The sequence below is a fragment of the Ceratotherium simum genome, chromosome 2 (genome assembly GCF_057802395.1).
Source record: "Ceratotherium simum simum isolate JZ-2026a chromosome 2, ASM5780239v1, whole genome shotgun sequence".
In the NCBI taxonomy this organism is placed as follows: domain Eukaryota; kingdom Metazoa; phylum Chordata; class Mammalia; order Perissodactyla; family Rhinocerotidae; genus Ceratotherium; species Ceratotherium simum.
This window is the reverse complement of record NC_141901.1, coordinates 8,642,257-8,654,462: the sequence shown is the minus strand read 5'-3', so window position 1 is coordinate 8,654,462 and position 12,206 is coordinate 8,642,257. Positions and strand designations below refer to the sequence as shown.

Sequence of the window (12,206 nt, the reverse complement as noted above, 5' to 3'; positions counted from 1 at the left end):
CTGGAGTTCATTCTCCTTTGTTACTTCTCTCCATCCCTCTTTTGAAAGTGTGTGTGTGTGTGTTGCCTGCTTAACAATATGGAGGATGTAATATATATAAAAGAAAGCTTTCTTTGCAAAAGCTTTCTTTGCTTCAGCTATCAAATTTTGTCTACTAATGAAGTGGTAAAAACTGAGGAAAGACTGCTTAAAGATCAGCAACTTATGGCTGCATTTACATAAAAATTAAAACTATTCTAAGGTAAATTTAGTAAAAAAGTGCAATTATTATTAGAAAAAATTCCATATTATTTTAAAATTTTTATATATGAGATTGTGCTGAGGGCTGTGTTAATAAAATTTGTAAATATTATTTGAGGTGTAAGAGAAAAAAGTTGATGTGATGTCTTAAAAACTTTCTTCCCCTAGACTATTTTTAAAATAGTTTAGGAGCAGAAATCAGACCATAACCACTAACAAACGTTGATGAGTTTACAATTCCAAATAATGATTTTTATGACCAGATCAAGATGTTCTTTTGCAGAGCAACAAGGTAACTTTAGATTAGACAGGTAAATATTGCTAAGGAAATGTATTACTGCATGTATTCACAATTTCCCCTAAATTTCTCTTTTTCCTTACCATGGCTTTGAAATTCCTAGAAATGTTATTATTAGTGAGTACTATGATATTCTCACTGCCAAGTGTATATGTCTACTCAGTCCATATAAACACTTTCAAATTAAAATAGACATAATGATTTCTGAATTAAAGAGTAAAACCACTTTGAAATTCTCATCACAAAATTTCCTACTACTTTGGTGGCCAAATGAATCAAAAAGAGATGTGACAAAATTATCCATATAATTCAATGCAATTTCTAGCAATATTCTTCAATCATTTATAAAATATTTGGAAATATTCACAAAATAGAAGGGGCATGATACCAGTACTCAAAAGTGAATGCACGTGGCTTAAGGTAGCATATAAAGATAGCTTCACGTAGCATCAAGGAGGTACATGTGATTAAAATTAAAAAGGAATTAAATAAAAGAAAGAATCTGGATGGTAATTCCTACCATTTCACCCAAACTCTTGGCAGATCTAACTATATTTTCCATATTACTATGAATAACATACTCTACCACGTCTGTAGGAGAATTCTCAAATCAAGGAAACTATAAGGAAAACACGTAGATCAAACACATTTGCAGCATTCCTCAAATACAAGTTAAAAAAAATCCACCTGACTCAGATGGATTACCCAAATACCCAGTCCACTTCAGTTCGAGTGACTATTTAGAATAGCAATTAAGAGTATGAACTATGGAATCAGATGACCTATATTTATATCTTGGCTCTGTTACCAGTTAGCTTTGTGACTTTAGTGAAGTTAAAGTTAAGAAGTTATTCAGCCTCTCTAGGCCTTAATTTCTGTGCCGTAAGAGGGGATAAGATTGGCACCTTATACATTTTATAGGGTAGGGCAGATGTGGAGACCAGATGAGATAACGCAGAAGAGGCACTTAGCACAGTGCCTGACATACAGTGAGTGTTCAACAGAAGTTAACCATTTTTATTACTTTAGATAAATGATGTAAATGACATAAATGACTTAAATGACATCTGAGTTCACAAAATTCATAAATATGAGCTTGGGTTTAAAAAAATTTCAAAAGGTCCCTTGCAGACTCCCTTTCTTTGAGAGTGTTTCTAAAACAGAGAAAGAAACTGGGCTACAATCTTACCAATAAATATTTGTGGGTTTATGATACCAAATGTATTAGGTCCTTCACTACCTACCTGCATATCAGAACCACTGATTTAATCTCCAGAGTCCCTTTCAGCTCTAACACTTTATGACCCTAAGAAAAGGAAGGTGCATTTAAGTTTACTATACGCAGTCAGAGCTATTCAGAAATGTCATGTGAGTAGGGAGCACCCTTTTACTACAATAATTCAAGCAAATTCTTCTAGGCATGCTGAAAAATAATAGAGCTAGGATAAATGAGAAGGTGGGCTAAAACGGATGACTTCCGAGAATGCTTCCAAAGATTCTATGATTCAAGAATGTACCAAAAACACAGATATAGTCACTTCTTTTACCTCTGAAATTACCAGGCAGTCAAGGAAGATATATAGATTTCTTGGTCAAAAGAGAAAAATAATAGCTTTATCTGTAATATTGCTAGGAAAAAGGACAAAGAAAAAACACAATTAACAGTCAATAATTTTTAAATGCGTTCACATGCACCATCTCAGTTGCTCCTCAGAACAATCTAAGGAGACAGAGTACAGGAGGGAATAAAGGATGTGATGGAGTTAGACCATTTGGTTCTACCACTTACTCTGAAACCTTGGGCAGGTTAATTAATTTTTTCAGTTTTCTGTCAAATAGAGTAATACTTGTACCTATTATCATTATTACCCTTCAAAGGGTTGTTGTGTGGATTAAATATTACTAGTGTAGAAATTCAGAACAGTGTCTGGCACATAACAAACACTGAATAAATGTTAGCCATTATTATTCTCCCTTTTTTAGGAAGAAGAAATTAAAGCACAGAGAGGGGAAAGGATGTGCCTGAGATCATAAAGATAGTAAGATCCAAACAGAACTCTGACCTAATTTTATATTTCATGCTCTTTATACATGATCTCACTTGCTCATTAGTGATACCTCAGTAAAACTGAGTACTAAAAGTGAAATTAAGTAGAAAGTGAGAAATTTATTTAAAATTATACCTTTTTCTTACTCCTTCAACAAGTGATGATACAGTTTTAACAGTCCAAAGAAATAAAATAGAGCGCTGTCCAATAGAAATATAATGCAAGCCACATTCCTGTAGCCACATTAAAAAAAGTAAAACAAAACAAGTGAAATGCATTTTAATAATGTTTTATTTAACTAAATATATCCAAATATTATCATTTTGACAAGTGTTTATGGGCTGAATTGTATCCGCCCAAAATTCGTTTATTGAAGTCCTAACTCCCAGTACCTCAGAATGGGACTGTATTTGGAAACAGGGTCTTTAAAGAGGTAACTAAGTTAAAATGAGGTCTTAGCGTGGGCCCTAATCTAATGTGACTGGTGTCCTTATAAGGAGAGGGAATTTGGACACAGGCACACACAGAGGGAAGACCCGTGTGATGACACAGAGAGAAGATGGCCATCTACAGGCCAATTAGGGAGCCTCAGAAGAAACCCTGCTGAGACCTTGACCTCAGATTTCTATCTTCCAGAATTGTGAGAAAATAAATTTCTGTTGTTCAAGCTACCTAGTCTATGGTACTTTGTTACGGCAGTCCTAGCAAACTAATACAACACGTAATTAATGTAAAATCATTATGAGATAGTTTACATTCTTTGTTGTTGTTGTTGTTTAAAGCAAGTCTTTGAAATCCAGTGTGTATTTTACACTTAGAGCACAGCTCAATTTGGACTAGCCACATTTCAAGTGCTCAGTAACCATATGCAGCTAATGGCTAACACTGGACAGTGTAGGTACATGGTATTATATTTTTTAAGTAAAGTTTTTTCTTAAGTTTTAAAGAAATACCTACTCATTTAAAAAACTTTATAAATAATTACTTATTAACAATCTTATTCTTAAGTTCTAATTCCACTGCTAAACAATATTGCTGACCCATTGGTGATAAAAATATTCACATTAGATTGATACTCTCAGAATGACTTACCTGATAAATCCTATGTTGCCTAGTTAAACTGTGCAACGTTTTATTTCCTTTTGGTTATATTGTCAAATGAGCCTTTGAGAGAGCATAAAGTGATCTCATTAAGTTAATCAGTTATGCAGTTAATTTTAACTTTTGTTGAGATACTGTCAGTATGAGGATGAAGTTCAATGAGCATTTATGGCTTTAAGATGACAAGAAGAGAGAACTATATGCTTTACAGAAATCCACTTGAAATGATAAAGGTATTGGTATCACACTCAATTCTCATCCATCCATGAATGATTTTTCTAACTTATGGATTTTCCAGATCTTCAGCTGGGATCTGATATTAGCTTAATGACTATTTTGTTGCTCATGAATATCCTAATCACAGAGGCAAGACTCTTCTTCTTCCCCAAATCAGATAAATTTGCTAATAATCAGTGTTTCCTTGAAAAGGCTGTCAGAGGGCTAAGATGGAACTTACTAATTAAATTGATATTGGGGAAAGCCTGTGCGTTTTTTAAAAATCTAGATTAATATAATTAACGTCTCAATGCATGTCACTGAAGGCTGATGTTAATTGGAATATAACCAAATGGTTTTTAAAGACACTACTCTTGTGACAAATCCTGTATCTTTAAGGACTATGACTACTCATGACCCAGCACTTGGTTATTTCTACTCTTCTGTATGCACTCATTCACAGGACACACAACTCACAATTTCACTTGGGATATTGGGGTAATCTTTAGGTAAAAACAGGTAAAACATAGGACAGGCTTTACATAACCTTCTAAAGTATTGTTTGTCAACTTGGGGCTTGTGGATGTATTCCTGGGGATAAGAAATTTTTTCAATGACAATGTAAACATTTTGTGTTTTCGCTTTACTATAATTTTTTTTGTGTGTGTGAGGAAGATCAGCCCTGAGCTAACATCCATGCTCATCCTCCTCTTTTTGCTGAGGAAGACCAGCCCTGAGCTAACATCTGTTGCCAATCTGCCTCCTTTTTTTCCCTTTTTCTCCCCAAAGCCCCAGTAGATAGTTGTATGTCATAGTTGCACATCCTTCTAGTTGCTGTATGAGGGACGCGGCCTCAGCATGGCCAGACAAGCAGTGCGTCGGCGCATGCCAGGGATCCAAACCCGGGCCGCCAGTAGTGGAGCACGCGCACTCAATCGCCAAGCCACGGTGCTGGCCCCAACTTTACTATAATTTTTTAAAAACACAATGACCTCAGTGACTACATTTTTTATCATTTCATGCATTAATATTTCAGTTGGTATTTCTAAAAGATAAGGGCTCTTTTTCAAAAAACATAACCATAATACCATGGTCACACCAAAAATATTTAACAAGAATTGCTTAACATCAGTGACTACTTTTTAAATCTTTTTATTTGGGAAATTTTAAATATATGTAAAAGTAGAAAGAGTAGAGAGAATAATATAAATTAACCTCTAGGTGCTCATTACTCAGCCTCAACAATTCACCGCAAGACCATCCTTCTTCCATCTATACTCCTCAACTATTTTGAAGCAAACTCCAACATCATATAATTTTATCTGTAAATATTTCAGTATGTATTCCTAAAAGAAAAGGACCCTTAGAAAACATAACCACAATACTATTACCGCACCTAAAAATATTAATAATTTCTTAATATGACAGATACTCAGTGTTCACATTACACTTCCTCAATTGTCTTTGGAAAAAAATGTTTTTAAATTTATGTGTTTGAATTAGAATCCAAAGAAGTTCATACACTGTGGTTGGTGGATATGTCTCTTAGGTATATTTTAATCTATAGGCTTCTCCTCCATCTTTTTTTTCCCCTTGCAATTTGTTGTTGTTGTTAAAAAAAAATAGGGTCATTTGTCCTGTAGAGTCCATCCCACTCCCCAGTCTGGATTTGGCAGATTGAATCCACCTGGATATCATTTAATGTGTTCTTCTACACCCTGTATTTCCTATAATTTGGTACTTAGATCTAGAGGCTCAATGATTACTTTTTAACTGACTCTTTCTGAGTTAGGAAGAGGCATCTACATCAAAACTGATATGCAGACTAGGTATTAACGTGGTAGAGCAGAAAATGACCCCCTTATATACAATGTACACACTATTTCTTGAAGACCTTGTAGAGTCTTTATTTTGGTCTAAACCAGTTTATTGAAGAATAGATAATTATTACAATTAATCCATGCTGCATATTAAACACATAACACAGGATCAGAAATGTACTGGGTCCCCTGGGAGGTTAAAGGGAGGAACACAACACAATTTGTGCCTCTAAGAAGTTTACCATCTATTTGGGGAGGGGCCAATTAACAGGCGGGAAACAGTGTGTCATAATGACAGCATGTAATAAGTGCTACATGGTATGGTAAAGCCTCTAAGTGTAATTGGCTTTCCAAGAGAGGAGAGATTTCTAGAGTTTTCAGGAGCCAGACAAAGCTACAGAGAGAAAGTGTGTGAGACTTGACTTGGTTGTATCGGGGCATGCAGACATCAAGAAGTCATGCAGGCAAGGGGAACAAAAGAAACGGAGGTAGAAATTACTTTTATATGTTTGGAGAAATATTGGGGAGGGCATGGTGACAAGCATATTGAGTTCAATTGTGAAATGAGTGGTCTGATTGTGGAAAACTTGAGTTAGGCCAAAGAAATGAGATGTGATATGACAGGCATGCAACATCACCAGAAAGGATGTAATCAGATGGTGTTGTAGGAAGATCACTATGGCAGCTGTGTGCAGGCCGAGTTTATTTAAGGAAGGTGAGACGGGAAGCAGGCAGCCCCATTATTGTCTATATAGTGAACTCTGTGTGAGGTGACAGAAGTCTGCATCAAGTGGGTGGCTGTAAAAACGGAGACATAAGAGTGGATCTTAAAGGCATCCTTAAGACAGAATAATTCAGAATGTAATGACAGATTGGATACAAAATTGATTGAGAGATAAGTGTAAAATATCATGCTCAGCTTCCCAGCCTAGAAGATTGTGAGATGGTGACTTTGTTAACTGAGGCAAATAAAGTGAGGCAGGGGACCTCATTGAGAAAATGAGTTTATTTTTGAGCAAATTGTGTTTGGGTAGATGCAAAGGACATATCTGTTGGAAACTGGAATCACCGTATGAGCATCCAGTGAAAAGGCACTGCAGAAAATGTAGATTTAGAAACTTTTCATACAGAGGTGGAAGCTGGAGCCATAAGAAAAGAAAGCATGTTAAAATCAATGCGTGTACAGAGGAGACCAAATGTATCTTTGTCTTTAGTAAGGTGCCTGGTCTAGTGCATGTGCTCAATAAATGTTTTCAGAGTGAAAGGATGAATAATGGAATGAAACAAGGGAGGGAGGGAGGAAAGTGTTTTGGGATATCCACAGTTAAGGAGGTGGAACAAGTGCCAAGGAGACCAAGGTGTGAAAGAGAGGTGGGAGGAGTTCCAACATCAGGCAACATCCCAGCTAGTTTAGATACAAAAACTTTCAAGAAAAATGCTGTCACATCAGTGCCCGATATGCTAAGAGGCCAAATAGAATGAAGGAAGGCTGACCAATGATTTTGTTGGAACCATTTGGGAATCCTTAACAGAGTGTTTCTGCAGGGGTGGGGAGAGAGGCAGGGGGGTAGGGTGGGGTGAGGGGAGTCTAGAAGCCAGATTAGGATGGTGAGGTGAGGAATGTGGAAAGGGGAGTGAAAGAAATTGTAAGTCAAACTCTGAGAGTTTGGCAGAGAAACAAAGGAAATGGCATGGTATATCTCAAGATATCAGGGTCTAAAAAGGTTTCTTGTAGGGCAGGGAAGACGTGTATATATGAAGTTAAGAAAGGAGCCAGCCGACAAAAGACCAAAGACACCATAGAAGGCAGTTGTGTGCATGAGATTTTAGATGATTTAAAAAACGAATGAGAGTCAGTGTATTCGTAAAGGAGAAATATTCACCTTCTATGCCATATTTCAGCTATACCCAGCTGTTCACTATTCCCGGATCAAACAATGCACATCATAACCTGGTGCTTTGTCCATGCTGCCCCTTTGAATTTGAATGCCCTTCTGCCTAATATCTGACTGCTAAAATCTTTCCATTATTCAAGGCCTGGCCCAAATGTCACTGCCTATGTGATATGATAACTCTCCTTGGTGAGATTAATCAAAATTGATCTCTCCTTCCTATACACTCATAGCTTAAGTGTTTCTTCTTTTTAAGAATTTACACTTTTTCCATGAATTATTGTTAATTGCTTTCTAGTATGTCTTTTCCACTGTATTTTAATGCATTGCACATGACTCGTACTCTGTCGTGTTTAATAAATGGAAGCAGAATTTTTCTTCTTGAAGATTTAAGGGAGGGATAAGAAGAGAGTGGGGGAAGAATGAAGATAAGGGTATTGAGCAGCTTTGTCTATTTGGCCTCAATGTTCACCCAAAGAAAGAGGTGACATGCCTGCCTAGAAGGAAAGTGAGGGACTGGTGTAAAGGAAGATCATATGTGGAGCGGGTGCCACGTTGGTTAATGAAGAGGTGAGTAAAAGAAGGTGAAGGTCCTTTAAGTGTTGGGTCTCATGAATTTGCAAGGATTTTTGCAGCAAGTTTTCTTTTACTTGGAGTTCACAGTTGGAAAGACAGAGAAAGCAGATAGCATAGAGACCCAGTATTGTTGACAATGACATCGACAGTGAGCCTCACCATAATCACTAATAGACACTGACCATGGGAGGGTGGGGGTGTGGCAGAATGATCCCTCAGACAACACTGAGATGAGGAGCAGGGTTCAGGTTGAGAAGAAAACCTAACATAAGCTGTCAGGCCAGGCTCTCCATTTGGCTGCCGGGAACAGCCTGGGATGATTTTGAAGCCCCGCCAACCAAGATTGTGACTTACTTGGTCAACTGGGATGAGGCCTGGAGCATCTGCATTTTTTAAAGTGTCCTAGGTTGAGAACCCCTGCAGGAGGGAGACATAGATCTGGGAAAAGCAGGAGGGGTTAGGGGACGATGGTTCTACTGAGGAGAGAGGAAAGGATGAAGTAAAAATGCTATTTATGGTCTCAGGCCTGAAAATTCCCAGGAAAAAGAAAGGTCTGACTTTACATAAAAGAAAGTATCTATGTTTTAACATCCAAATGTGATCTCAGCTAGTTTCCACTGGACAGACGTCACCATTCCCTAACTGACAGTCATAATTGGCACTGTGGTAGGAAGATGGTTGAACGGTAAAGGAAAAGTTTCAAAAAAAAAGTTATTTCAAAAAGAAAGTTGTCTATCCCAGAACAGACTTGACGGGTCTTTCTGAGACCTGGGGAGACTGAGGAGAGACAAGCACAGAGAGGACACAGGATGCTCAGGAAATCCCATCAGGGGCCAGACCCAAGGTCAGCCGTCTCAACAGATCTCAAGAGACCTCCTGTGTGAGGGCTTAGAGCAACTCTCTGATTCCAATTGTAAAAATCAAGCATAGTCCTGGTTTTCTTAGTAGCCATTTATGGCTCTCATTCATAAATTTGACTAAGAGGTTTCTGAATTCATCTACATTTCCTGCCAGCACCACCTTTTGGGACTAATGAGTTCCATAAGTTTATAACCTGCTACGTGATGTAGATTTCCTTTCATTTGCCCTAAACTTCACTCTGTTTTAAAGAGTACCCTTCTTGTCCTAAAAAGAAAAAGTAAACAGGATTATAAGATGAGGACAGATTGGCTGAAGTAAGCAGGGCAGAAAAGAGCTGGGTGTTGTAAGGAACCGCAGACTACCTTACATCTGTAGTATAGTTTTAAAAGGCAAACATGGCTGGAATGCACGACTGAGAGGGGAGCTGAGTGTGCCACACAACAATGGCTCCATTGTTCTCCATACTGGCTAGACCCTTCCAGGGGCTCTACATCCTGTTCAGGTCTCCACTGCTCAAATGAAGGGAGAACTTGAATGTTTAGCAGATATCAATAAAACTGATAAAAACACTGGAAGTGGACCCAGAAGAAAAATTAAACAAATTTGGATTTTTCAAGTTAGAGAAAAGAAAGTTATTCTATACAAAAACATCTAGGATACTATGTATAAAGTGGAAAACAGTTGTTCTACATTTGACTTAAAACACAAAGAGAAGGAGTCAAGATGCATCACATGGTTATTTAGCTTTGTCATAAAAAGGAACTTCCCAATTTGGCAATTATATATAAGATTGAGAAAACTATGCAGTTTATTTTTTTTGAAAGTTCATATTTCCAAAATGATTTGGGGTTCATCTTGCCTTTCTGCCCACCTCAGCGGATTATAAAGACAGCCCCATGAGTTGTTTACTCAGAGGGATACGGTAGTATTGCACTAGGTAAAGGTACGAAACAGACAAGGCTATAAGCATCTCAGACAAGAAAGGAATTTGTGGTTAAAATATAAGTATGTGTACTTTTTAAAACTATAAGGAAACAACAAATATTTCAAAAACATACGCATTTTAGTGGGCTGACTGGTAGACCAAAGTATCGGTTGCATTTTTTCCTCCAAGGTCTCAGTACGAAGTTGATTACAGGAAAGTCTTGTGTTTTAATGGAAAATAGGGCAAAGGTTATGTGTAACAGGAATCTAGTCATGTGGAGCTTGCAGAACTCAGGTTAGGCTCATAAAACTGCTCATTAAAATGCTCTGTTCTGAAGCAAAAGCAAATAAATGAGCTCAAGGAAAAGAGCCACAGAAATCGCCTAGAAATATTTCCAGGAAAGACTGTGGAAATAGGCCTCCCTGGTCATAAGATATGTTCAGTTATTGCTTATACAAATAGCCACACTTAAAAGACTTTTAAATACCTTCCGTGCAATGCTGGTTTTGACCTTCTGCCAAGACCTATTTAATGGTTTTTAAAAAAAATTTTTCTGAATAGACCGTATGATGAGCAACAAATAAAAAGGCACACATACCAGAAGTTTTTAAAACAGCATGAGCAGAATAGTTTATAATAATAGTTATATACAGTAATAGTCTTAACCCCCACCCCCAAATTCTAGTTTAAACTTAGCAAATTTACAAGTTCTACACTGGCTTAAAACCTCAATCCCAAATTATAGAAGTGAAGACAAAAAAGAATCTTGATTTATAGGGCTGCTATTCTCTACAATTCACTCTCTTATAGTGCAGAAAACATAGATTGAAGAATTTTAAATTGACAATAGTAACGGCTTGCTGGCAGATAAGGAACAGCAAGAGGACCTCTAAGAAGGCAGTGAGCCCCAGAGCAGTTCAGACAAACCTGCCTACCCCACGCTGGCCGGGCTCTAAGGCCTCCAGCCAAAAACAACACCAACAGCCAGCAGCGCCCATCACTTACAGAGGGAACTGCACAACTTGATGCTGATGAAGTGCGGGGGGGTGGGGTGTCCAGATGTCCATCTGATTTTTAATGTAAATTCAGTGATGCCCCAGGCTCTGTCTGAGTCACCAAGAGAGGCAACCTGGTGGAATCTCACCCTGCCAAGTGATTAACCAGAGGGAGGCTGGCTTGCGGAAAACAGACTGCTCCAGAAAGAAGCACAAGTAGCATGTGGTCTGAATTCACACCCGACTACTCTATCTGTGGCTTTTTCTTGCACCATTTCCGTAGCCTGTTGGATCACCGGAGGGAGTCAAAATGAGCATGGAAATTTAGCCTGCCTTTTTTTTTTTTTAAAGTAGAAGGAATTACCAATGGCAATATTCTCTTTTCACTTTATTTTATCTTCGGAAGAGCAGTCTGGAGCTCACTTGTGAGAAGCAATGCATCAAACTGAGAGATTCCTTCTAAAAAGCAAGCCTGGATCGCAACAGGCTTCCCGCCAACATTTCCTCTGCTGTTCCAGGCAGGTTTCTTGTTGTTGTTGCTGTCTCACTCTGGTGGGGAGGGAGTTGACTGAGAGCAAGCCTTGCAGAGATTTGGCTAAAATGAAAACACAGAGCTCTTTTACACAGCTACACCAAATCTCACATCCTGTGAGATAGCCGAGACGTTGATAAACACATCTTGGCAACAACGGCTCCTCTCTTTTGAGTCAGCTCTGAAGAGGGTATTTCCTAATCCATCCTGCTCTAAACAAAATCATCTGCTCTTCTGTTTCCCTCTGGCCTCTAAACACCTTATTCTGGAATAATGCTTTCTTTTGCTTTAGTAGATTTTGAAAATCAGCAGTATTCTTTCCACAGTGGTACTTTACATTTTTACCTACACACGCACACACATTCTTGCACAAGTTAGCAAGATTTAAAGCCTCTCATTTTTTATTCTTGAAGCCCCAAAAGGGAAACTGTTATTCATGCGCCAAGGAATACAGCCATTCATTATTTTTTTCTTTCTTTCTCCCTGTATATCCTCCCAGTAGGATTAAAAGCAGTCTGGGATGTGGAGTGTGGAGGTCGAGGAAGAGAGAGAGGAATGGGAGGGAGAAAAAGATGGCATTTTAATAGCCTCTACCACGCTGATTCAACACAGTAGGGACCTTGTGCTTCAGACTCAACTGTTTCCTTCCTCCTAAGCCTTGCACTTGGTCCCCTTCTCCTGAAGCCGCGCATTCATGTCTCC

The 12,206-nt window shown here is 38.2% G+C and overlaps 1 protein-coding gene across 1 annotated transcript in view; it reads right to left on the bottom strand.

The window, feature by feature from the left end:
• DNM3 (dynamin 3) overlaps nt 1-12,206 on the bottom strand; it is a 532,803-nt gene that overhangs the window by 47,050 nt on the left and 473,547 nt on the right. The window lies entirely within an intron of this gene.